This window comes from Gossypium arboreum, chromosome 5 (assembly GCF_025698485.1).
Source record: "Gossypium arboreum isolate Shixiya-1 chromosome 5, ASM2569848v2, whole genome shotgun sequence".
NCBI classification, from domain to species: domain Eukaryota; kingdom Viridiplantae; phylum Streptophyta; class Magnoliopsida; order Malvales; family Malvaceae; genus Gossypium; species Gossypium arboreum.
The window spans coordinates 76,395,175-76,422,928 of record NC_069074.1 but is presented as its reverse complement, the minus strand read 5'-3'; the positions used below and the strand labels follow the sequence as shown (position 1 = coordinate 76,422,928).

General features: G+C 37.5%; 2 pseudogenes; one reads left to right on the top strand and one right to left on the bottom strand.

Annotated features, from left to right (window-relative positions):
* Positions 1–646: 646 nt before the first annotated feature.
* LOC128292701 (uncharacterized) lies at positions 647–2,812 on the bottom strand (annotated as a pseudogene).
* Positions 2,813–4,167: 1,355 nt separating this feature from the next.
* Positions 4,168–4,944, top strand: LOC128292700 (protein TIC 214-like; annotated as a pseudogene).
* The last annotated feature ends 22,810 nt before the right edge of the window (positions 4,945–27,754 follow it).

Genomic DNA, 27,754 nt, shown 5'->3' with positions numbered 1-27,754 from the left:
TTATGTGCTTGTGTATATTCAGCCTGATGGAAATATACTTAAAATATGGCCTCTTGAGAAATTGAATAATCGAAGTATAATTGCATTTATTTGTTTGCATTGCTTAAAACTTACTAAGCTTATGAAAGCTTACTCCGTTGTTACATTCCTCTGTTTTATAGATTGTTGACTCTAGTTACCGCTTTCTAAAATTTGGAGTTCACGGAGATATTATCACTTTGTCGAGCTAACACTATGGGTGTAGTGATTTCAAATACTTTGAGTCTATGGCATGTATAGGTGTGTAAATATTAGAGTATGTGATCTGGCTTTAACCATATGTGTTGGCCTATTTTGATTATAGGGTTGTAAATCCATTTTAATTATGCATGAATGTGCTATGGTATTACATGATGAGTTTATAATGATTAAAGCATGAATTTTCCAAGTTTTTCTTAAGTTCTCGGTTTAGTCCCGAACCACCCCAGATATATGTTTTGGGTCTCGTAAACCCATTTAAAGGACAAGATTGTATGTGAAAAGAAGTTTTTTTAATTATTTGAGATTTCATGGCCCTGTTTAGTATAGAAGTGTTAGTAAAATTCAGGTAGCACCTCGAACCCCATCCCAGCGTCGGATGCAGGCGAGGGGTGTTACATGTTCCACCTTAGGGGGAAGCACCCCCGTGAGCGAGAGTAGACGAAGTGGAAGCGAGAATGTCAGCTTGAGTAACACAAACATTGGTGAGAATCCAATGCCCCGAAAACCCAAGGGTTCCTTCGCAAAGTTCATCCATGGAGGGTGAGTCAGGGCCTAAGATCAGGCCAAAAGGCATAGTCGATGGACAACAGGTAAATATTCCTGTACTACCCCTTGTTGGTTCCAAGGGATGGAGGAGGCTAGGATAGCAAAAAGATGGTTATCGGTTCAAGGACACAAGGTGACCCTCTTTTTCAGGGTAAGAAGGGGTAGAGAAAATGCCCGAGCCAATGTTCGAGTACCAGGTGCTACTGGCTTTGAAGTAACCCATGCTATACTCCTGTGAAAAGCTCGAACAACCTTCAACAAAAGGGTACCAGACACAAACCGACATGTGGGTAGGTAGAGAATACCTAGAGGCATGAGACAAGTCTCTAAGGAACTCAAAAAATAGCCCGTAACTCGGGAGAAGGGGTGCCTCCTTACAAAAGGGGTCGTAGTGACTGTGCTCGAGGATGTTTACCAAAAACACAGTCTCCGCAAAGTCGTAAGACCATGTATGGGGTGACACACTTGCCAAAGGGAAAGTCAAGGAAGTTGGTGACCGATGATGGGAGAGCCGGTGACCAAGCCCGGTGAATGGCAACAGTAACTATAACGGTCCTAAGGTAGCAAAATTTCTTGTCGGGTATGTTTCGACCCACACGAAAAGCGTAACGATCTGGGCACTGTCTCGGAGAGAGGCTCAATGAAATAGACATGTCTGTGAAGATGCGGACTACCCGCACCTGGACAGAAAGACCCTATGAAGCTTCACTGTTCCCTGGGATTGGCTTTGGGCTTTTACTGCATAGCTTAGGTAGAAGGAGAAGAAGGCCTCCTTCTGGGAGGGCCCGAGCCATCAGTGAGATACCACTCTGGAAGAGCTAGAATTCTAACCTTGTGTCAAGACCTACAGGCCAAGGGACAGTCTCAAGTAAACAGTTTCTATGGGGCGTAGGCCTCCCAAAAGGTAACGGAGGCATGGAAAGGTTTCCTCAGGCCAGATGAAGATTGTCCCTCGAGTGCAAAGGCAGAAGGGAGCTTGACTGCAAGACCTACCCGTCGAGCAGGGACGAAATTTGGCCTTAGTGATCTGACGGTGCCGAGTGGAAGGGTCGTCGCTCAACGGATAAAAGTTACTCTAGGGATAATAGGCTGATTTTCCCTAAGAGCTCACATCGACGGGAAGGTTTGGCACCTCAATGTCGACTCTTCGCCACCTGGGGCTGTAGTATGTTCCAAGGGTTGGGCTGTTCGCCCATTAAAACGGTATGTGAGCTGGGTTCAGAACGTCGTGAGATAGTTCGGTCCATATCTGGTGTGGGCGTTAGAGCATTGAGAAGACCTTTCCCTAGTATGAGAGGACCGAGAAGGACACACCTCTGGTGTACCAGTTATCGTGCCCACGGTAAACGCTCCAAATGCGGAGTGGATAACTGCTGAAAGCATCTAAGTAGTAAGCCCACCCCAAGATGAGTGCTCTCCTATCCTGACTTCCCCAGAGCCTCCGGTAGCACAGCAGAGAAGGTAAGGGGTTTTCTGTCCCTGCGGGGACCGAGTGACAGAAGTTTTGAGAATTCAAGAGAAGGTCACAGCGAGACGAGCCGTTTATCATTACAATAGGTGTCAAGTGGAAGTGCAGTGATGTACGCAATGAGGCATCCTAATGACCGGTGAGACTTGAACCTTGTTCCTACATGACCCGATCAATTTGATCAGGCACTCGCCATCTATTTTCATTGTTCAACTCTTTGACAACATGAAAAATCCATTGTTCAACTCTTTGCAACATGAAAAAACCAAAAACTCTGCCTTCCCTCTCTATCTATCCATGGGATGGAAAGGCAGAGGCCTTTGGTGTCCCCTCCAGTCAAGAACTGAGGCCTCATAATCACTAGCCAATATGCTTTTCCTTTTTTCACACGCCTTTCTTCGTTTATGGTTCGATATTCTAGTGTCCTAGGCATAGAGGAACAACACCAATCCATCCCGAACTTGGTGGTTAAACTCTACTGCGGTGACGATACTGTAGGAGAGGTCCTACGGCAAAATAGCTCGACGCCAGGATGATAAAAAGCTTAACACCTCTCATTCTTATTACTTTTTCAATATGAAAAAGTAATAAGAATGAAAAATGAAAAGGTCATCTTATTCAAAACCCCAATTATGAAATCCTCTCTCCCACTTCACACCTCTAACGCACTGTTCTTATAGAGAGAAAGGCACTTTCACATCTTCTTAACCTAAAATGGTGGGGAGAGGAAAGGTTCCTTTTTAGGGTACTCCTTGGAACATATCCAGTGGAGACGAGGTGGGGCTCAGAGCTCGGAGGATTAGAGCACGTGGCTACGAACCACGGTGTCGGGGTTCGAATCACTCCTCGCCCACAACCGCCCAAAAGGGAAGGACCTTTCCCTTTGGGGGTAGGAAAATCATGATCGGGATAGCGGACCCAAAGCTATGGAACTTGGGCGTGGGTCTTTTGCCGAAATGGAGTGGCCTTTTATTTATTATGTATCTTATATTTACTTTTCTATTTTATATTTATATATAGTATTACCGGCCAAAACAAAATAAAATAAGCATATTTTTTTTTGTTTTACGCCCCGTAACTCTTCCTCAACCAGGCTTGGGCAGAATAGCAGAGCAAGTACAAGTATTAGTAGCATAGAAAAAATGCGCTCCTCGTCATTAAATTAATATGTTTGGTCGCGGTAATTGTGGCCTCTCGGGAGAATCAATAACTGCATCTTTGAGGTATTTGCTAGTACTAGTACATCTGAGAATTCTTAATTGGCTAGTTGTAAATAGCCCCGGGACTATGGAACAAAGGATTATCCTGGACACCTACACCGAGGTATTAACGGTGATTCTCAAATATCGCAGAACAGAATATGATACGATGAGATAAAATGCAATAGAAACAAAGACACGAGGAGCAGGTTACCCGCTCTTATGATCAAAGAGAACCTTTCATTCGACATTCAATTCTTTAATTCGGAATGAATCAAATCTCCTCAAGTAGGATTTGAACCTATGACCGATCGATTAACGGTGACCGCTCTCATCTGGCTGAGCTCTTGAGGAACAACGGAGATTAGATCTCATAGAGTTCAATTCCGTTCTCAACCCATGACCAATATGAACTCGAAGTTTCCTTCGTAACCCCTGGAACTTCTTTGTAGTGGCTCCGTTCCATGCCTCATTTCATAGGGAACCTCAAAGTGGCTCTATTTCATTATATTCCATCCAGATCCTAATCCCATTTTTATATTGTCATTGACAAGACATAAGAGATGTCGGTTCTAGTCTATCTTTTTCTATTTCTATATATGTATATGGAAAGTTCAAAAATCATCATATAATAATCCAGGAATAAAAAAGAAAAAAGGGAGGTTAATGATGATTTTAAAATCTTTTATACTAGGGAATCTAATATCCTTATACATGAAGATAATCAATTCGGTCGTTATGGTTGGACTCTATTATGGATTTCTGACCACACTATCCATAGGTCCATCTTATATCTTCCTTCTACGAGCTCGGTTTATGGAAGAATGAGAAGAAGGAACCGAGAAGAGAGTATCAGCAACAACTAGGTTTATTGTAGGCCAGCTCGTGATGTTCATATAAATCTACTATGTACCTCTGCATTTAGCATTGGGTAAACCTCAGACAATAACTGTCCTAGCTCTACCCTATCTTTTGTTTCATTTCTTCTAGAACAATCACAAAGACTTTTTTGATCATAGACGTCCTACCAGAAATTCAATGCGTAATCTTAGCATTCAATGTGTGTTCTTGAATAATCTCATTATTCAATTATTCAACCATTTCATTTTACCAAGTTCAATGTTAGCTAGATTAGTCAACATCTATATGTTTCGATGCAACAACAATATGTTATTTGTAACAAGTAGTTTTGTTGGTTGGTTAATTGGTCATATTTTATTGATGAAATGGGTTGGGTTGGTATTAGTCTGGATACAACAAAATAATTTAATTAGGTCTAATGTACATATTCGATCTAATAAGTATCTTGTATCAGAATTTAGAAATTCTATGGCTCGAATCTTTAGTATTCTGTTATTTATTATCTGTGTTTACTATTTAGGTAGAATACCATCACCCATTCTAATTAAGAAACTGAAAGGAATTTTCGAACCGGAAGAAGTGGAGGAAAGTGAGGAAGAAAGAAACATAGAAATAGAAACTATTTCCTAACGGGGAGGGGCTAACTAGAAACAGGGGACCAAAGAAAATACTTCTTCTTCCCTTTTTTCAGAGGAAGAGGTTGATCCAAGCAAAATCGACGAAACAGAAAAGCTACGAGTGACTAGAAAGAAAAAAAAATAAAGGGCCAACTCCACTTTCGTTTTAAAGAGACATACTATAAAAATAGACCGGTTTTGTGACAGCCTTAAAATGACCCTAGTCGAAATGTGGTTTCGGGACCACAAAACCGAGGCATAAAAATAATTTAATATTTATTTTATTGCCTATAATGTGTGTTAACCCATGTGTGACATTTTTTATGCTTTGATTTAGAGTTATAAATGTGAATTTCACTAGAAAGGACCTAGTAGTAAACTTTGAAAGTATGATGGGGAAATGTGTGATGACTAATTAAAGCATGCATGCAAAACAATGGACTTGCATGTCAAATTCCCCCAATAGCTAGTGGCCGCCATGACAAGGAATTATGGGCAAAAATCATGTCATGAAACATGTTTGGTAAGTGGGTTATGTTGGAATAAATAAAATAAGGAGTATGGAATAAAAAAAATGTGTGTGAAGGCTTCTCCTCCCCATTGCCGTGTAGGTAGGAAAGAAAGCAGAAAATTTGGTTCATCCATTTTCACTCTCTTTTGGCGAAAATACTAAGGATAAGGAGGAGTTTTGCTTCATACTTGGTTTGGAAGAGGATTAGGAAGAGGTTGGCTATACTTGCATCAAGATTAAGGTATGTTTGAGGTTGTGCCATGAGATTCATGCATGTTTTAGTTGCTAGCTTGATGTTCTTGTTAGCCCATGGTTCAAATCTTTGTTATGTCATGGGAATGAAATTCGCCAAAGTGAATATGGTGTTAATGCCATTGCATGCTAAATATCAAGCTTGATAATGATACATGTGATGGAGGATTGAGGATTCTTAGATTTTCTTTTAGCATTTTTTGAATGAGATACTAAGTTCTTTGTTTTACCATGACCAAATTGAAATGGTATGGTGTTGTGGTATTCGCCATGTTATATCCATAAGTATGATTCATGCATGTTGCATGGTAAGTAAGATTTAAGCTTTGGATATGTGTATATATTTGGATATAAGCCACTTGAGAATTGGCTCTAGCATATATATATGTATATATGTTACGCACACAATGTATTGGTATGACATATATGCTATTTCAAGGTGTATATTTGCTTGTGATGATGTCTCGATTATGAAGTAAATGAGAGATGTGCAATGAGTTACGATATGTAATGCGTTAGTAGTAAAATGTATGCTGTTTTGTGTGGTATTAAGTGTATAATTGGCCTCAAATTGGACATGTATATTCGGCCACATGAGGGAAATTGGTGTGCATGCATTCGGTTAGAGGCAAGCATATTGATGCCTATTCTTGGCTTAGAAAATTGGCTAAGAGGAATATTAACTAATGTGTTGAGTTCGATTCATGATTTCGTACATATGCGACTTTGATGCCTAATGAGTATATATATTGGCTAAGTATCTTGAATTCCTCTTTCGATGCTCACATGATAAAACCAATTTATTTGTTAAATTAAGCTCAAGAGCAAAGGGGAGCTAAATCCGATAAGGGGAAGGAAAAAGTCATGGAATAGCCGTCGAAATCATTCGACCACGTCCGAGGTAAGTTCTTGAGCAATAGAGCTTAAATTCTGAATTGATTAGATCATGTTTAAAGCAAATTAAAATCATGCTCTTTGTGTGTGGCTATTGAGCCGAAATTACAAATGTGATAAGTGACTTGTGTCTGAATTTTGCTAATGAAAATGAAATGTGAATGTGTTATGGTTTATTGATAAATGTACATGGTTATTCGAATGATATCCGGGCTAAGTCCCGAAGGCTTTGTGCTAAGTGACTAAATCCGGACTAAGATCCAACGGCATACGTGCGAGTTACTAAATCTGGACTAAGATCCGAAGGCTTTCGAGTAAGCTACTAAATTCGGGTTGAGTCCGAAGGCATTCGTATGAAGTTCTTCATGAAGGGCTATGTCCGAAGGCATTTGAATGTGTAGCCATATCCGGTTAAACTCGAAGATACGTGATTCAAGAATGAATGAACTGCTGTAAAATTTCAGCTAATACGCTTGAAAATTCCAGCAACGAGGTATGTTCGTATGTGCTTTGGAATAGTTGATTCCTTGAATAATATTCGCTCAATCGAGAAATGAGCTTTGGCATTTGGCTAAGATGAACCCTTATGTATAAATATAGGGGTTGGAATGTGAAATAAGTATGATATTGAGAATTTGTGCATATGAAATTATCCGTTAGCTATATGAATGTTATGCTTTTGTTGTGCTGGAATCCCTTGCTCTAACTTACTAAGCATAAATTGCTTACTCCGTTTCTCTGTTTCTCTGTCTATAGATTTTGGCTCGTCACTATCGGACTCGGGATTTCTGGAAGTCGAAGTCTCCCACACTATCAAAGTCCCTTTCGGTATATATTTTGGTTGGATTTTGAAATGGAATGTATAGGACTACCCTTTTGTTGCGTTTTAAGTACTTTTGTGATGTATGTGTGTACGACCATGCGAAAATGGCTCGTAAAAGTGGAGTATGGCATTAGACCATTTGTGCTTATGTATATATGTATGGTTTTATGATGTTACTACGGACTGAATGGAAGTGTGAGCAAATGATCAGCCATTGGAATGGCTAAAAATGATTATATGTGGACCTATGTATGACAAAACTTTAGTTGGTCCATAGAAACCACGAAATAGGTAAGGTTTACCTGAAAAACAGATGCTGACAGCAGCAGTGGTATGGATTTGAAAAATCACTAAAAATTGTAGGAATAGAATTAAATAGTGAATAAATTATGTAAATGAACCTTGATGAATCTACTTTCATATGGAAGAAACGAAACAGTCATATGAATTATATGTTAAGAGATATTAAAGTTCTCGTGAAACAGGGCCAGAACGGTTTCTGGATCCCCTGTTTCGACTTTAGAAATTCATTGTAAATTAACCAGAGATAATTAGGAGTCATGCCATATATGTATAGATTCCTCTCTGAGTATAATTTCTATAGAAATAAACAGCATCAGTATTGAAGCCCTGTACAGGGAGATATCCAATTCGTAACGCACGAAGGTCAGTGTAGTCGATCCCTGCAACAGGGGAGACTTTAACTAATAAACTGTACTAATTGGCCCGACCAAAAATTCTAGAAAAAAATATGTTGATGGACTTATGAGTCTAGTTTCAGGGAAAAATTACAAAACTGATTTTCAAGCTTTAAAACTCAAGATATGATTTTTGAAGCGACAGTGATGCAGTAACCCACTAGTCTGGAAAATTTTTATAGACTGTGAAAACAATTAAGCTGAGTTTGTGTGCACCTTGTGTTCGACTCCGGTAACGGGCTCGGGTACAGGGTGTTACAGGTTTATGAAACTTCTTATCTGGATGGGAATCAAGAAAGTTCGAAGTTAGAAATATTAAAAAAAAAAGAAGATAAATATTTATTATGGATTGAAAAACCTCTTATGACACTTCTTTTTTATTCTAAACGATGGAATCTACCTTTGCGATATATAAAAAATGGCCGGGTTGAAAATGCTATAAAAAATGAAATGTCACAATATTTTTTTTATACGTGTCAAAGTGATGGAAAAGAAAAATATCTTTTACGTATCCACCCAGTTTAGCAACTTTTGGGGAAATGATACAAAAAAATATATATTTTTTCACACTAGAAAAATGGTTTTCTAATGAATTGTATACTGATTGGAGTTTTATCAATGAACTAAAAAGAAGAAATTTGAGTAAGGAGTTTATAAAAAGAGTTGAATCTTTAGATAAGGAATCTTTTGATCTGGGCATACTTGAAAAAAGGACTCGATTCTCTAATAATGAAACTAAACGAGAATACTTGCCTAAACTATACGATCCTTTCTTGCATGGACCCTACCGCGGAAGAATCAAAAAATAGGGTTCTCCTTTAAGCATAAACTTATAAAAAAAAACACAGATCCATTTTGGATAAATAAGATTCATGCTCTACTTCTTACTACTGATTATCACGACCTTGAACAGACACTAGATACACTCAATATAAAATCATTAGCAACAGAAAAAGAACTCTCTTTATTGACATTGATGAAGATGAACAGGAAATATCGATTCCGAGGATCGAGTCAAAATTTTGAATTTTTATTCAATATAGTTATAACTAATCCCAACAATCAAACAATTAGAAAAAAATCTATTAGAATAAAAGAAATAAGTAAAAAAGTTCCTCGATGGTCATACAAATTAATCGATGATTTAGAACAACAGGAGGGAGAAAACGAGGAAAATGTAACAGCAGAGCATGAAATTCGTTCAAGAAAATCCAAGCGCATCGTGATTTTTACTAATAACTAGGCAAACGCCGATACTTATACTAATACCAAGGATGCTAATGATCCTAATCAAACAGACGAAGTGGCTTTGATACGCTATTCGCAACAATTAGATTTTCGGCGCTACATAATAAAGGGTTCCATGCGTGACCAAAGGCGTAAAACAATTACTTGGGAGATGTTTCAAGCAAATGTACATTCCCCCCCTTTTTTTGGACAGAGTAGACAAACCACTCTTTTTTTCTTTTGATATTTCTGGACCGCTGAAACGAATATCTCGAAATTGGATATGTAAAAACAAAGAATCAAAAATTTCTGATTATATAGAAAAAAAAGATCGAGAAAAAGATGAGGCCAAAAGAGAAAAATACAAAAGATAAGAGAAAATGAGGATAGAAATAGCGAAGCTTGGGATAGTCTTTTACTTGCTCAAGTAATAAGGGCTCGTGTTAATAACCCAATCAATTCTTAGAAAATATATTATATTACCTTCATCGATAATAGTTAAAAACATTGCCCGTATGTTATTATTTCAATTTCCGAGTGGTGCGAGGATTTAACATGATTGGAATCGAGAAATGCATGTTAAATGTACTTATAATGGTGTTCAATTATCCGAATGAATTTCCAAAAACTGGTTAACGAGATGGTATTCAGATAAAGATCCTATTTCCTTTTGCCCGAAACCTTGGCACGATTTAAACTACAACCCTCTCATAAAGATCCAATGAAAAAAAAGAAAGGTCAAAAGAATGATTTTTGCTTTTTAACAGTTTGGGGAATGGAAACGAACTACCATTCAGCTCTCCTCAAAAGCAGCGTTTTTTTGAGCCTATTTTAAAGAACTAAAAAAATTAAAAAAATGGAAAACGAAATGTTTTATAGCTTTAACAATTTTAAAAGAAAAAACTAAATTGTTTCGAAAAGCTTCAAAAGAAACAAAAAAATGGATCACTCAAAGCATTCTATTTCTAAAAGGAATAATAAAAGAACTTTCAAAAATAAATCCAATTCCATTTTTTGGGTTGAGAGAACCATATGAATTGGGCGTGTGACAGCCCAAAATTGACCCTAGTCGGGAAGTGGTTTCGGGACCGCTAAACCGAGTCACCAAAATGTTTGAACGTAATATTTATTGTCTAGAATATGTAATTATGAATGTGTGAAAATTTCAAGCTTCGATTTAGCCGATAGCATGTGAATTCAGTTAGTAGGACTTGTGTGACACTTTTGAAAAGTGATAGGCTAATCTATAAGGACCTAATAGTGCATGTAGCCAAAGGGGAGGACTTGCATGTCAAATTTCCCCCCCTAATAGTTAGTGGCCGGCCATGACAAGAGATTATGGGTAAAAACATGTCATAAAACATGTTGGAACAATGGTGTATGTAAGAAAAAAATAAAATAGTGAGCATGGGAATTTAATAATGAAAGGGAACAAAAAAAAAAAGAAAAAAATGGTCTCATGCATGCCCATTGCCGTGAGTGTGGAGAAAGAAAGAAGAATTTTTGTTCATCATTTTTCATTTCCTTTGGGCTGAAAATTCTAAGGAAGAAGGAAGGAATTCTTGTTTCATGTTGGTTTGGAAGAGGTTTAGGAGGAGGTTTGGCCATACTTGTACCTAGATTAAGGTAAGTTTGATGTTTTGCCATGAGATTCATGTATATTTTAGTTGCTAGCTTGATGTTCTTGTTAGCCCATGGTTCAAATCTTTGTTATGTCATGGGAATGAAATTCGGCCAAAGTGAATATGGTGTTAATGCCATTGCATGCTAAATATCAAGCTTGATAATGATTCATGTGATGGTGGATTGAGGATTCTTAGATTTTCTTTTAGCATTTTTGAATGAGATACTAAGTTCTTTGTTTAACCATGACCAAATTGAAACGGTATGGTGTTGTGGTATTCGGCCATGTTGTATCCATAAGTATGATTCATGCATGTTGCATGGTAAGTAAGATTTAAGCTTTGGATATGTGTGTATATTTGGATATAAGCCACTTGAGAATTCGGCCATTGCACCTACATGAATATATGTTTGCACATGATGAATTGGTATGACATGTATACTATTTTAAGGTGTCTATTTGCTTGTGATGTTGTTTGGTTATGAAATAAATGAGAGATGTGTATAGAACTACAATATGTAATGCGTTAATTAGGAAAATGTATGCTGTTTTTTGTGTAGTATTAAGTGTAAAATTAGCCTCCACATAGACATGCATATTCGCCAAAGGAAGTAGATTGGTGTGCATGTATTCGGTTAGAGGCAACCATATTGAAGCCTTATCTTGGCTTAGATTGTTGACCAAATGGGTAATAAGTGAGGATGGTTGCGAATATACAAACATACATATGCATGTGTAATTGAATTATGAATGTTTAGCAAGAGGGTTAAACTAGTTGATTTATTGATTAAGCTCAAGGAGTTAAAGAAGGAGAATCAAGCAAGGGAAAGACGAAGGTCATCGAGTAGCCGACTTGGACTGTTTTACCCAACACAAGGTAAGTCATTAAGCGTATATTTGGTGTTGATTTAAATGATCAATATATATATGCAAATGTGTTTAAATGAGTTGGTGTGTAAATGGAAATGTATGTGTATGGAATGATGCCATTGTTGAATGTATAAAGGCAGCAAAATACATAAGGTATTGGTCTCGGCACTAAGTGTGCGGGTATAAATGGACACGGTGACAAGATTGGCACTAAGTGTGCGGGTTTAAAATTGTACAGCACTAAGTGTGCGAGTTTGATTATATAGCACTAAGTGTGCGAGTTGAATACATATAGCACTAAGTGTGCGGATTCACTATATGCTCTTGCATTACAATTGGCACTGAGTGTGCGACATTTATCGAGCTAATCCCGGACAGCGGATCGGGTAAGTACCTCGAGCTCATGACGAATAGAGAATACGTTCATGCTTGGGGTTGAATTTGGTAAGCCTTAAATCTATGTGATGATTGAAATTGTATGGTTGTGCTGGAAAATGAGTTAATGTGTAAAAAAATGCTTGATTATCTTGTTGTGTAGAATATGAAATGTGGATGTATGAATTGGTACGAGATTGGACCGAAAGGTCCGAGGTATTATGGTATAGATTCGATATGGACGAGTACCTAGCCTCATTTGTTGTACATGTAGTAGTAACTTTATCAGTGGATTGATGAATGCTTATGACTTACTGAGTTGTAAACTCACTCGGTGTTTTCTTGTCACCCATTTTAGGTCTCTTGGACTCGTATTGTTGCGTGCTCGGAACCGTCGTTGAAGTCATCACACCGGCTGAAATCTTGTGGTATTGTTTTTGTTGTTGAAGAACATTTGGCATGTATAGGCTATTATATTTTGTCGAATTGTGGGTTGTAAACTTTAAGCCATGTGAAAATGGCCTATGTGGTCGTCGAGTGGGATGCTAGAACCTATAGCCACGAGTCTTAGAAACTCAAATTTTGATAAGGTGGCCATAATTTGTGTCATGTATGATGGATGATTAAGGCCAAGGAAAAATTCACGAAATTGGCATAGTCTACTGCAGTAACTGTTGCGGACAGCAGCAGTGAGATGAGATTGAAAAATCACTAAAAATAGTATAAGTAGAATTAAATAGTGAGTAAATTATGGAACTGAACCTTGATGAATCTATTTTATATGGACGAAACGAAACGACCATATGAGCAGTATACTGGGAAATATTAAAGTTCTCGTGAGACAGGGCCAGAACGGTTTCTGGGTCCCCTGTCGCGACTTTGAAAATTTACCATAAATTATCCAGAAATAATTAGGAGTCATGCCTTATATGTAAAGATTCCATTTTGAGTCTAGTTTCATTAGAAACAAACGGCACCAGTATTAAAGCCCTGTACAGAGAGATATTCAAGTTGTAACGCGCGAAGGTCAGAGCAGTCGGTCCCTGTAACATGGGTGACTTTAACTAATAAACTGTACCAATTGGCCCAACCAAAAATTATAAAAATAAATCCATGGATGGGTATATGAGTCTAAATTCAGGGAAAATTTATGAAACCAGTTTCCGAGTTTTGAAACTCAAGATATGATTTTTAAGGCGACGGTGACGCAGTTTTCCAGCCTGACTGGTAATGTCAAATTGGTTGGTATCTTGAGAGGGTTTGGCCGTTAACCCTCGTGTCCGACACGGCGTCGGTCACGAGTTAGGTGTTACAATTTTATTGGTATCAGAGCTATGGTTTAGTCGATTCTAGGACTACCATAGCGCGTGTGAGTCTTGCTATACATGCCAAATTGTTAGTGCTTAAAAATGTGATGACTTGACGGTTGAAATTTTTGTTTTGATTAGTAAATGGAACCCGGGTAGAGAGACCCTTGGCGGATGACGTTGAAAGTGTAGCGGCTGCTCCGCGCAAGGGACACCGCCTGTTGAGCCTCATCATCCGCGAATAATCAAAATGAAGGCGAAACAAGCCTTCTTCACTATGATGAATGAGTGGGTCGCATAATATGCCCGAACCAACCCGGCTGTCCAACCATTCCCGAATTTAAATACTCCACCCCAAGAGCCCGCAATGCCTCCAGTTATTGATCTGTGAGGCTGAGTAAACCACCGTGGACTTGATTAGGAAGCGGGGCCGAGGAGTTCAAGGCCATAGTTCTTGATGATGCCGAAAAGGTCGAGTTCGCTCGATAACACCATTAGAGTGTTAGATGAATCATCATGCACACCGATGAATGTCTTAAGTGTGCTATATCCTTGTTGCGAGACTCACTTACTATTGGTGGAGGACTTTAATTTCCATAGTCCCAAATGAACGAGTTACTTGGGATTTCTTTCAATCCAATTTCGAAAGAAATACATTAGTCAACAGTTCATCGATCGAAGCGTAAGGAATTTTTGGAACTCAAGCAAGGCGGATGATCAGATCTGAATACGAATATGAGTTCGTAAGACTTAGTCGGTATGCTCGGAGTGTGTGGCTGATGAGGTTACGATGTGCAAAAGATTTGAAGAAGGATTGAATGAAGAGTTAAAGTTACTAGTGGGAATTTTGGAGATAAAGGAGTTCGTGACACTAGTCGAACGAGCTCGCAAGGCGGAAGAACTTGGGAAGGAGAAGAAGAAGGCTGAATTTGAAGCAAGAGATTACCGTAAAAGATCGACGAGTAAAGCTCCGTTCTCGGCTGTAAAGAGGTTCGGGAGGACACCAGAAGTCGAGGACGACATGCGGGAATTTCCATTAGAGCCCGACCATTGACGGACTCCGAGCTACTTCAGTAGCTAGTGTGGGCAATAATCGTCAAGAGAGACTGAATGCCCCCAATGTGGAAGACGACACCTAGGTGAATGTTGGGGTAAGTCTTAATAGGGCTGTTATGGATGCGGTTCAAGGACCACTTCATTAGAGATTGCACGGAGCTAGATGAGAGGAATAAGACGTAAGGTGCAAGACCTAGTGGAACGACGGTGGAGGTAGGCCCCCAGAATCTCTGGAGGTAGGGGTGGTAATCGAGAGGAGCCTCTAATACGGCCGTCCGATCCGAGACCCGTGCTCTGCTAGAGCATATGCCATCCGCGCACGAGAGGAGGCATCCTCCCCGACGTTATCACCGGTACTTTTACTCTCTTTGATACTATTGTGATTGCATTGATTGACCCCGCTCTACTCACTCATATGTATGTGAAACCTTAGCATCCAAAGAAGACTCTACCGTTGAGTCTCTGAGTTCGTAATTCGAGTGTCAAACCCTTTGGGTCAATACGTGCTTGTTGATAAAGTGTGCAAGAGATGCCCCTAATAATTCGAGAATCTGTTGCTCGCCGATCCGATGCTTCTACCATTTCATGAATTAGATGTTATTCTTGGTATGGATTGGTGACCGTACATGATGCAATGGTGGATCGCAAAGGAAAACCATTGATTTGAGGAGTGCAAATAATGAGGTAGTCCGAGTCGAGTCTCATCGATTTAAAAGGCGCCGGTGATAATATCTTCTATGACCGCCGGAGGTATGTGAAAAGGGTGTGAAACATACCTTGCGTATGTGTTTGGAAGTAAAGAGACGGAAAGGAAACTCGAATCGGTACCAGTGGTTTGTGAGTATTCAGATGTTTTCCCTGAGGAGTTACCGGGATTGCCACCGGTTCGAGAAGTGGAATTCGGCATCAAAGTTGTACCGGGTACTACGCCGATTTCAATAGCCCCGTATCGTATGGCATTAACGGAATTAAAGGAATTGAAGGTTCAATTGCAAGAATTGACGGATAGAGGTTTCGCTCGACCGAGTTTTTCTCCATGGGGCGCACCTGTATTGTTTGTGAAGAAGAAGGACGGAACTATGAGGTTGTGCATCGACTATCGTCAACTCAATAAAGTGACGATAAAGAATAAATATCCATTGCCACGAATTGACGATTTGTTTGATCAATTAAAGGGAGCCTCGGTGTTTTCAAAGATAGATTTGAGGTCGGGGTACTATCAGTTGAGGGTCCGAGAATCGGACATACCCAAAACCGCTTTTAGAACGAGGTACGGTCACTACTGAATTCTTGGTGATGCCGTTTGGGCTCACTAATGCCCTATGGTGTTTATGGATTTAATGAATAGAATTTTCAGGCCATACTTAGATCGGTTCGTAGTTGTATTTATCGATGACATTTTGGTCTATTCGAGAGAAGAAACTGAGCATGCTGAACACCTGAGGCTAGTGTTGCAAATCTTACGAGATAAGCAGTTATACGCAAAGTTCAGTAAATGTGAATTTTGGTTGAAAGAGGTTAGCTTTTTGGGGCACGTGGTGTCCGCATCGGGTGTCAGGGTGGACCCAAACAAAATTCTGGCCATAGTCGATAGAAAACCACCAAGGAATGTTACCGAAGTTAGGAGCTTTTTGGGGCTTGCCGGTTATTACCGACGATTTGTAAAAGGTTTCTCGACAATAGCCACGCCAATGACGAAGCTACTCCAAAAGGATGTTAAGTTCGAATGGACGGAGAAATGTCAGAAAAGTTTCGATCAACTGAAAGCTTATTTGACTGAAGCCCCAATTCTAGTGCAACCCGAATCGGGCAAAGAGTTTGTCATTTATAGTGACGCATCCCTACTTGGGTTGGGTTGCGTATTGATGCAAGAAGGGCGAGTTGTGGCCTATGCGTCGAGGCAATTAAAGCCACATGAGAAAAATTATCCAACCCATGATCTCGAATTGGCTGCCATCGTATTCGCCTTTAAAGATATGGCGACATTACTTATTTGGTGAGAAGTGCCATGTGTATTCGGATCACAAAAGTCTCAAATATTTGATGACCCAAAGAGACTTAAATCTGCGACAAAGCGATGGCTCGAGTTGTTAAAAGATTATGAGCTCGTCATTGATTATCACCCGGGAAGGGCTAATGTGGTTGCGGATGCCTTAAGCCGGAAATCACTATTTGCCTTGCGAGCGATGAATGTACACTTGTCTATCCTACCCGACAATGTGTTAGTAGCTGAATTGAAAGCCAAACCATTATTGATACGTCAAATTCGTGAAGCTCGAAAGTCAACGATGAGTTGGTTGCAAAGCGGGATGAGTGTGTTCGAACAAGGACTCGAAATTTCAAATCGATGATGACGATTGTTTGAGGTTCGAAGTCGTCTGTGTGTCCCAAAGAATTGAACTTATTCCAATAATTTTGAACGAAGCCCATTGTAGCCGAATGGCAATCCACCGGGAGTACGAAGATGTACAACAATTTGAAACGTCGGTTTTGGTGGCATGGTATGAAACGGACATCTCCGACTTTGTTTGAGATGTTTAATATGTCAACAAGTGAAAGCGGAACATCAAGTGCCTTGAGATTGCTTGATCGATCACGATACCCGAGTGGAAATGGGATCGAGTCACAATGGACTTTGTGTCCGGCCGCCATTGTCGACTAGTAAGAAGGATGCGATTTGGGTTGTTGTTGATAGATCGACTAAGTCGGCTCACTTTATCCCCGTATGCACGGATTTTCATTGGATAAACTAGCCGAATTGTACGTTTCTCAGTTGTGAGATTACACGGGTACCGATTTCTATTGTGTCGGATAGAGATCCGAGATTTACCTCGCGATTTTGGAAGAAATTTCAAGAAGCTTTGGGTACCAAGTTGCATTTCAAGACCGCCTTTCACCCCCAAACCGATGGTCAATCCGAACGGATAATTCAAATACTCGAAGATATGTTGAGATGTTGTATCCTTGAGTTTAGTGGTTCATGGGAGCAGTATCGCCTTTGATTGAATTCGCCACAACAATAGCTTTCAATCAAGTATTAAGATGGCGCCTTACGAGGCTTTATACGGTCGTAAATGCCGTACCCCATTATTCGGATGAACTTAGTGAAGGTAAATTCTTGAGGTTGATTTGGTTAAGGATGCCGAGCAAAGAGTTCGAGTAATTCGTGAAAGTTTGAAAGTCGCCGGATCGCCAAAAGTCGTATGCGGATTTGAAAAGAAAAGATATTGAATATCGGGTTGGAGACACGGTCTTTCTCAAAGTTTCACCTTGGAAGAAGGTGCTTAGATTTGGCCGTAAGGAAAATTGAGCCCGAGGTTCATCGGGCCATATGAAATATCTGAACGAGTCGGTCCAATCGCGTATCGTTTGATTTTGCCCCTGAACTTGAAAGGATTCAACGTCTTCCATGTTTCGATGCTTCGACGTTATAGATCGACCCGTCACACGTAATTAGTCCATCGAGGTTGAAATTCAAGCCGATATGAGTTATGAAGAAGAACCGATTCGTATCCTAGCTCGTGAAGTGAAGGAGTTGCGAAACAAAAGAGTTCCATTAGTAAAAGTGTTATGGCTCAAACACGGGATGGAAGAAGCTACTTGGGAACCCGAGAACTCTATGAAAGAGCGTTACCCAAACCTATTTACGGTAAGATTTTCGGGACGAAAATTTCTTAAGTGGGGAGAGTTGTGACAGCCCAAAATTGACCCTAGTCGGGAAGTGGTTTGGGACCGCTAAACCGAGTCACCAAAATGTTTGAACGTAATATTTATTGTCTAGAATATGTAATTATGAATGTGTGAAAATTTCAAGCTTGATTTAGCGATAGCATGTGAATTGAGTTAGTAGGACTTGTGTGACACTTTTGAAAAGTGATAGGCTAATCTATAAGGACCTAATAGTGCATGTAGCCAAAGGGAGGACTTGCATGTCAAATTTCCCCCTAATAGTTAGTGGCCGGCCATGACAAGAGATTATGGGTAAAAACATGTCATAAAACATGTTGGAACAATGGTGTATGTAAGAAAAAATAAAATAGTGAGCATGGGAATTTAATAATGAAAGGAACAAAAAAAAGAAAAAATGGTCTCATGCATGCCCATTGCGTGAGTGTGGAGAAAGAAAGAAGAATTTTGTTCATCATTTTTCATTTCCTTTGGGCTGAAAATTCTAAGGAAGAAGGAAGGAATTCTTGTTTCATGTTGGTTTGGAAGAGGTTTAGGAGGAGGTTTGGCCATACTTGTACCTAGATTAAGGTAAGTTTGATGTTTTGCCATGAGATTCATGTATATTTTAGTTGCTAGCTTGATGTTCTTGTTAGCCCATGGTTCAAATCTTTGTTATGTCATGGGAATGAAATTCGCCAAAGTGAATATGGTGTTAATGCCATTGCATGCTAAATATCAAGCTTGATAATGATTCATGTGATGGTGGATTGAGGATTCTTAGATTTTCTTTTAGCATTTTGAATGAGATACTAAGTTCTTTGTTTAACCATGACCAAATTGAAACGGTATGGTGTTGTGGTATTCGCCATGTTGTATCCATAAGTATGATTCATGCATGTTGCATGGTAAGTAAGATTTAAGCTTTGGATATGTGTGTATATTTGGATATAAGCCACTTGAGAATTCGCCATTGCACCTACATGAATATATGTTTGCACATGATGAATTGGTATGACATGTATACTATTTTAAGGTGTCTATTTGCTTGTGATGTTGTTTGGTTATGAAATAAATGAGAGATGTGTATAGAACTACAATATGTAATCGTTAATTAGGAAAATGTATGCTGTTTTTTTGTGTAGTATTAAGTGTAAAATTAGCCTCCACATAGACATGCATATTCGGCCAAAGGAAGTAGATTGGTGTGCATGTATTCGGTTAGAGGCAACCATATTGAAGCCTTATCTTGGCTTAGATTGTTGACCAAATGGGTAATAAGTGAGGATGGTTGCGAATATACAAACATACATATGCATGTGTAATTGAATTATGAATGTTTAGCAAGAGGGTTAAACTAGTTGATTTATTGATTAAGCTCAAGGAGTTAAAGAAGGAGAATCAAGCAAGGAAAGACGAAGGTCATCGAGTAGCCGACTTGGACTGTTTTACCCAACACAAGGTAAGTCATTAAGCGTATATTTGGTGTTGATTTAAATGATCAATATATATATGCAAATGTGTTTAAATGAGTTGGTGTGTAAATGGAAATGTATGTGTATGGAATGATGCCATTGTTGAATGTATAAAGGCAGCAAAATACATAAGGTATTGGTCTCGGCACTAAGTGTGCGGGTATAAATGGACACGGTGACAAGATTGGCACTAAGTGTGCGGGTTTAAAATTGTACAGCACTAAGTGTGCGAGTTTGATTATATAGCACTAAGTGTGCGAGTTGAATACATATAGCACTAAGTGTGCGGATTCACTATATGCTCTTGCATTACAATTGGCACTGAGTGTGCGACATTTATCGAGCTAATCCCGGACAGCGGATCGGGTAAGTACCTCGAGCTCATGACGAATAGAGAATACGTTCATGCTTGGGGTTGAATTTGGTAAGCCTTAAATCTATGTGATGATTGAAATTGTATGGTTGTGCTGGAAAATGAGTTAATGTGTAAAAAAATGCTTGATTATCTTGTTGTGTAGAATATGAAATATGGATGTATGAATTGGTACGAGATTGGACCGAAAGGTCCGAGGTATTATGGTATAGATTCGATATGGACGAGTACCTAGCCTCATTTGTTGTACATGTAGTAGTAACTTTATCGTGGATTGATGAATGCTTATGACTTCTGAGTTGTAAACTCACTCGGTGTTTTCTTGTCACCCATTTTAGGTCTCTTGGACTCGTATTGTTGCGTGCTCGGAACCGTCTTGAAGTCATCACACCGGCTGAAATCTTGTGGTATTGTTTTTGTTGTTGAAGAACATTTGGCATGTATAGGCTATTATATTTTGTCGAATTGTGGGTTGTAAACTTTAAGCCATGTGAAAATGGCCTATGTGGTCGTCGAGTGGGATGCTAGAACCTATAGCCACGAGTCTTAGAAACTCAAATTTTGATAAGGTGGCCATAATTTGTGTCATGTATGATGGATGATTAAGGCCAAGGAAAAATTCACGAAATTGGCATAGTCTACTGCAGTAACTGTTGCGGACAGCAGCAGTGAGATGAGATTGAAAAATCACTAAAAATAGTAGAAGTAGAATTAAATAGTGAGTAAAATAATGGAACTGAACCTTGATGAATCTATTTTTATATGGACGAAACGAAACGACCATATGAGCAGTATACTGGGAAATATTAAAGTTCTCGTGAGACAGGGCCAGAACGGTTTCTGGGTCCCCTGTCGCGACTTTGAAAATTTACCATAACTTATCCAGAAAGAATTAGGAGTCATTCCTTATATGTAAAGATTCCATTTTGAGTCTAGTTTCATTAGAAACAAACGGCACCAGTATTAAAGCCCTGTACAGAGAGATATTCAAGTTGTAACGCGAAGGTCAGAGCAGTCGGTCCCTGTAACATGGGTGACTTTAACTAATAAACTGTACCAATTGGCCCAACCAAAATTCTAAAATAAATCCATGGATGGGTATATGAGTCTAAATTCAGGGAAAATTTACGAAACCAGTTTTCGAGTTTTGAAACTCGAGATATGATTTTTAAGGCGACGGTGATGCAGTTTTCCAGCCTGACTGGTAATGTCAAATTGGTTGGTATCTTGAGAGGGTTTGGCCATTAACCCCTCGTGTCCGACACCGGCGTCGGTCACGAGTTAGGGGTGTTACAGGGCGAAACTAAAAAGGATTCGATAATCAGTAATAAGATGATTCACAAATCATCCCTTCAAATTCAATCTATGGCGTGGAAAAATTATTCATTAACTGAAAAAAAAATAAAAGATCTGACTAAGAGAACAACACAATCAAAAATCAAATACAAAAATTCTAATTATAAAAGACAAGAAAATGAATTTCTAACTCAAGAAATAAATAGTAGTTCTAATAAAATAATTTATCAGGATAAAATATTAGAATCATCAAAAAATTTTGGCAAATAGTAAATAGAAGAAATATTCGATTAATCCGAAATTCTATTTTTTATAAAATTTTTCATTGAAAAGATATACATGGATATTCTTCTATATATCATTAATATTCCAAGAACCAAACCCAACTTTTTCTTGAATCAACAAAAAAAATGATTGAGAACTTCATTCACAATAATGAAGCAAATCAAGAAAGAATTAATAAAACAACTAAAAATACAACTCATTTTATTTCAACTATAAAAACCTCACTATCTGGCTCAAAATAAAGATTTAACAAAATGGGATTCAGATGAAAAAGAAAGATTAATTCATTACGGAAAAAAAATGATTTTCAAGCGAACTCATTACCAACTCAAGGATATAAACTGAATCAAGAACAAAAATATTAAAAATCTAATTTTAAAAAACACTATGGATATGATTTTTTATCATATAAATCTATTAATTATCAAGATAAGAGGGACCCGTATGCTTATGGATCACCATTCCAAGTAAATAAGAGGGAAGAGAGTTCTTATCATTACAACATGGATAAACAAAATTTTTTGATACATCGAGGATATCCCCATCCATAATTATTTAGGAGAAGGCGATATCCTAGATGCTATGGGGAATTTTTGCACGAAAGTTTTTAATTGGAGAATTCTTGATTTTTGTCTTAGAAATAAGGTCGATATTGAGTCTCGGTCGATACCGCTTACCAAGAGTAACAAAAATATTAAGACTGTGGTTAAGAATTATCAAATAATTGATAAAATGGACCTTTTTTATTTCACAATTTATCAAGATCAAGAAAGAAACCCATCCAATAAAAAAGGAAGCCATTTTGATTGGATGGGACTGAATGAAGAAATACTAAGTCATCCTATACCGAATCTAGAAATTTGGTTCTTCCCAGAATTTGTGCTGCTATATAATGCATATAAGGTTAAACCATGGATCATACCAATAAAATTACTTCTTTTCTATTTTAAAGGAAATAGGAACATTAATAAAAATATTATTGAAAATAAAAAAAGGGACTCCCTTATAGCACCAAACAAAAAACAAATTATTGGATTAGAGAATCGAAATCAAGAAGAAAAAGAACCCATAGGTGAAGGGGGTCTTGTATCAGATGCACAAAAACAAGGAAATTTTAAATCCGTTCTCTCAAACCAAGAAAAAGATGTTGAAGAAGATTATGATAAATCGACAAAAAACGAGAAAGAAAAAGCAATACAAGAGCAACACGGAAGCGAGCTTGATTTCTTCCTAAAAAGGTATTTGCGTTTTCAATTGAGATGGGATGATTCTTTAAATCAAAGAATAATCAATAATATCAAAGTATATTGCCTCGCTTAGACCGATAAATCCAAACGAAATTGTTATATCCTCTATTCAATGGGGAGAGATGAATCTGGATATTTTGATGATTCGAAGGATTTAACTCTTAGAGAATTAATGAAAAAGGAATATTCATTATCGATCCGGTTAAATCATCGGTAAAAAATGATGGACAATTTATTCTATATCAAACTATAAGTATTTTGTTTGTTCATAAAAATAAACACCAAATTAATCAAAGATACCGGAAAAAACTATATTGATAAAAATCATTTTATGAATTTATTGCAAGACATCAAAAGATGACTGAAAATAAAGACAAAAATCATTATGATTTGTTTGTTCCTGAAAATATTTTATCCCCTAACCACAAGAGAATTGCAATTCAAATTTCTTTCAATTCAAGGGATAAAATGGTATGCATAGAAATGCAGATTTTTAAATAATGTAAAAAGCGTGGCCAAGTTTTGACTAAAACAAACATCTTGATAGTGATAAAAGAAACTAATTAAATTAAAGTTCTTTCTTTGGCCCAATTATCGATTAGAAGATTTAGCTTGTATGAATCAATATTGGTTTAATACTAATAACGGCAGTCGTTTCAGTATGATAAGGATCCGTATGTATCCGCGCCTGAAAATTCGTTAATGGTACATTTTCCCCTATATTATGTATGTATTGTGCCAAGTATATGAAAACAAATAGATGGTCGCAAGGATTGTCTTACATTTTATTCTAATACACGATACTAATTTAATGACATACATATCAATTAGATCAACAAATGAATCAACAAAATCCTCTTATTTGAACTCTAAAATTTTCTCTTTTGTAGAAATCTCTCACTCTTTTGTATCCCTATACGAATCAAATCGAAACCCGGATTGATTAATTTTATTTGAAAAAAATGATAAAGTTCATAACGAACTTAAAATCATCGTGTATATCAAAATAACTGGTATTATTATTACTGATCAGTCAAATTCACATTCAAAAAGGGGAAATTTTTGGTTTTATGGTAAAAATTCATTCATCTCGTTATTTTCAAGAAAAAAAGAAGAAAAAAGGGGGTCTGTTGAATTTCAAATAGTTAGTTTCACCAATAAGATACGAAGACTTATTTCACATTTGGAATTGCACAAAAAAGACTATTTATCTCAGAGAGGTCTACGTAAAATTCTAGGAAAACGTCAACGACTACTATCTTATTTATCAAAGACAAATAAAATACGTTATAAAGAATTAATTGGTGAGTTGGATATTCGAGAATCAAAAAATCGTTAATTTGAAAATTTTGAATTAGTCGATTTATTAGATTTTCATTTTGATGTACTGATTTTCGTTTTCAACAATTCATGTAAGAATGAATTGAGGAAAAACTTATGAATCTATCAGCTATAGAAAAAGACCTTATGATAGTCAATATGGGGCCTCACCACCCATCAATGCATGGTGTTCTTCGTCTCATCGTTACTCTAGATGGTGAAGATGTTGTTGATTGTGAACCAATATTAGGTTATTTACAGGAGGAATGGAAAAATTGCGAAAACCGAACAATTATACAATATTTGCCTTATGTAACGCATTGGGATTATTTAGCCACTATGTTCACGGAAGCAATAACCGTAAATGGACCGTAACAGGTTGGGAATATTCAAGTCCCTAAAAGGGCCACTATATTAGAGTAATTATGTTGGAGTTGAGTCGTATAGCTTCTCATCTATTATGGCTTGGACCTTTTATGGCGTATATAGGTGCAGACCCCCTTTTCTATATTTTCAGAGAAAGAGAATTAGTATATGATCTATTCGAAGCTACCACCGGTATGAGAATCATGCATAATTATTTTCGTATCGGAGGAGTGGCGGCCGATCTACCTTACGGCTAGCTAGATAAATGTTTGGATTTCTGTGATTATTTTTTAACAAGAATTGTTGAATATAAAAAACTTATTACGCGAAATCCTATTTTTTTAGAACGAGTTGAAGGGATAGGCATTACTGGTGGAGAAGAAGCAATAAATTGGGGTTTATCTGGCCCAATGGTACGAGCATCTGGAATCAAATGGGATCTTCGGAAAGTTGATCATCATGAGTGTTCTGATTTAATTTGATTGGGAAATCCAGTGGCAAAAGAAGGAGATTCATTAGCTCGTTATTTAGTCCGAATCGGTGAAATGACGGAATCTATAAAAATAATTCAACAGCCCTGGAAGGAATTTCGGTGGTCCCTATGAGAATTTAGAAATCCAATGCTTTGATCGAGAAAGGGATCCAGAATGGAATGATTTTGAATATCGATTCATTAGTAAAAACCTTCTCCCACATTTGAATTATGAGACAAGAACTTTATGTGAGAATGGAAGCCCCAAAGGAGAATTAGGAATTTTTCGATAGGGGATCAAAGTTTTCCTTGGAGATGGAAAATTCGCCACGGGTTTCATCAATTTGTAAATTTTTCCTCGCTTAGTTAAAAGAATGAAATTGGCTGATATTATGACGATACTAGGTAGCATAGATATCATTATGGGAGAAGTGGATCGTTGAAATGATAATTTATCTGATGTAAGTAGAAGATATCAATTCCTTTTACACATTGGAATCTTTAAAAGAGGTCTATGGGATCATATGGATGTTGGTCCCTATTTTGACTCTTATGTTGGGAATCACAATAGGTGTACTAGTAATTGTATGGTTAGGAAGAGAAATATCTGCAGGAATACAACAACGTATTGGGCACGAATACGCCATCCTTTGGGCATTCTTCAAGCGCTAGCAGATGGAACAAACCGCTTTTCAAAGAAAATATTCTTCCATCTAGAGGCAATACTGTTTATTTAGTATTGGACCAGCTATAGCGATCATATCAATTTTACTAAGTTTTTCAAGAATTCCTTTTATCTCTCGCCTTATTTTAGCCGATCTCAATATCGGTATTTTTTATGGATTGCCATTTCAAGTATTGCTCCGTTGGACTTCTTATGTCGGGATACGGATCAAATAATAAATATTCCTTTTAGGTGGTCTGCATGCTTGCTCAATCTATTAGTTATGAAATACCATTAACTCTATGTGTTTTATCAATATCTCTACGTGCGATTCGTTGAACTAGAAACTTTTATTTTACCTATTCCTTTCATTCTAGAAAATAAGTTGAGTTGATAAACTAAATTAGATAGTTATATATGAGTGAAAGAAAGCAGCTTATAAATTTGTAGTAAATTAAACAAAAAAAATAGAATCCCATTTCCTATGTACAAAAGTTCAGTGGAAGAAAACGTAAGCGGAAGAAGTCTTTACCCCAAGACGGGTTGATTAGTCAATCTAGCTTGAAGGATTGAACAAAAAACGAGTGGATGGTTAGGAACACCAAAATACATAAAGGATTGGTAATGGAGATTATGTAAATTATATAAAAAGAGACTTCTCGATAACATAAAAAGAATACTAATTGGGGCTTTAAATTCGTAGAAATGACTAGGTAGTACTCCCCATGATTCCGGTCCAGAGTATCCTCCTATTTTCTGATTAAAGTAATGACTATCAGGAACAAAATAATCCTTTACTATTTTTTAGTTTAAGCCCCATTCGTGGTTTTATCAGATCCAAAAGCAGAATAGGAACGAAAAAGAAACAATAAAGAATAAAAAAGAAATCTTTTTTTTAATTCTTTCTTTCATAGATATAGAGAGATCTAATCCGTGTCATGATTTATGAGCTAATGGAATGTTTCATTTTTTTCGTAATAGAAAACAATGGGTTGAAATATCTACTGATATTCTACAAGAAGTATTTTATTGAAGGCTTAAGTTATTACTCAACAAATAAAAATTGAAATTATGAAGCAGGCGAGATCAATTCGAAGCACTTTTTTTATTCTTCGAATATAGCGATGTAATTCCATTGGTATAATTTTGGACCTTCCAATCTATTTTTTTCTCTATCTATTCTACAACCATACGAAGATAAATAATATTGATTCAGTCCTAAAATTTATTTGTGACCCACGAGGAGCCGTATGAGGTGAAAATATCATGTATGGTTTTGGACTAGCGATGTAAATAGTGATGTTATTATTGACTATAATTATCTAACAGTTCAAGTACAGTTGATATAGTTGGGCGCAATCAAAATATGGTTTTTGGGGATGGAATTTGTGGCGTCAGCCAATAGGGTTTATCGTTTTTCTAATTTCTTCTCTAGCAGAATGTGAGAGATTACCTTTTGATTTACCAGAAGCGGAGGAAGAATTAGTAGCAGGTATCAAACCGAATATTCAAGTATACAAATTTGGTTTATTTTACGTTGCTTCCTATCTAAACCTATTACTTTCTTCGTTATTTGTAACAGTTCTTTACTTAGGGGGTTGGAATATTTCCATTCCGTACGTATTCGTCCCTAAGCTATTTGAAATAAATAAAATAAATGGAATCATTGGAACGACAATTGGTATCTTTATTACATTAGCTAAAACTTATTTGTTTTTGTTTATTTCTATCGCAACACGATGGTCTTTACCTAGGTTAAGAATGGACCAATTATTAAATCTCAGGTGGAAATTTCTTTTACCCATTTCTCTCGGTAATCTATTATTAACAACTTTTTTCAGTGTAAAGAAAAAAAGAATATGACATTCATGACTTGGTTCAAACAAGAGAAAGAAACAAACATAAAATTATTCATAGATATTCACAATATATTCCCTATGGTAACTGGGTTCATGAATTATGGCCACCAAACAGTCTGAGCAGCAAGGTACATTGGTCAAGGTTTCATGATTACCTTATCCC